This window comes from Pollicipes pollicipes, unplaced genomic scaffold, assembly GCF_011947565.3.
Source record: "Pollicipes pollicipes isolate AB1234 unplaced genomic scaffold, Ppol_2.1 Scaffold_4219;HRSCAF=4965_pilon_pilon_pilon, whole genome shotgun sequence".
Classification (NCBI taxonomy): domain Eukaryota; kingdom Metazoa; phylum Arthropoda; class Thecostraca; order Pollicipedomorpha; family Pollicipedidae; genus Pollicipes; species Pollicipes pollicipes.
The window spans coordinates 29,580,521-29,581,383 of record NW_023596448.1 but is presented as its reverse complement, the minus strand read 5'-3'; positions in this window follow the sequence as shown (position 1 = coordinate 29,581,383).

Below are 863 nucleotides of genomic sequence, written 5' to 3'. Positions count from 1 at the left end.
TAACATGTCATGCTAAAGCGTTTCGGCCTGACTATATATATATATATATATATATATATATATATATATATATATATATATGTATATACACATATACTCAAAACATGTCATACTGAAGCGTCTCGGCTTAACCGTCTGGGTTTAAAGCAGCCCTGAGCATGGCCTTGTGTGCATATCGGGTGTTATAACGTGGGATCTCTGCGTGTGCAGGGGACCATTGGGTCTCAACAGTCTCTTCATTCATCTAAGGTCTCTTATCAACTTATCTAAACATGAACAACGAATCCAAGAAATCGGCCTGATTTTGGTAATCTCGGATCAAAATAGGAGAAAATCATTAAGTGACAATATAAAACTGAGTTCAGAGCACCTAGTTTGCGCCAAACTCGCTCATTTCGACTTACTCGTTCGGTAAGAGGCATTTGTATGATAAGGACACTTAATATGGAAGAACGACGGAATCTACCATCCGTTGTCACTTACAGGCACAACATGCCGCGGGTACATGATCGATCATTAAGGCCCGTTTGTAGGCACGAGTTTCCGGCAGCACCCGAATCCATTCGATAGGCTTCGTGTATTTCATCAAACCGTACATAAAGTGACACCTGGCGTCGGCTTTAAGAACTAGCCAGCGTTTCCATTGGTCTTAAAAGACGCGATGTGATTGGCTCATTTACTTGTGAACAGTTTACAATTCCATCAAATAGTGATAAGTTCATATTTTCTCCTATGGTTTTAAATAAATTTCATAACTATTTTCAAGTAGACCTGAATTCATAAGAAAGTGTAGAAAATTACACCGAAATATATTCAGTGACTCAGCTCAGTTTGACCAATCAGAGAGCCTGTTGGATGTAGGC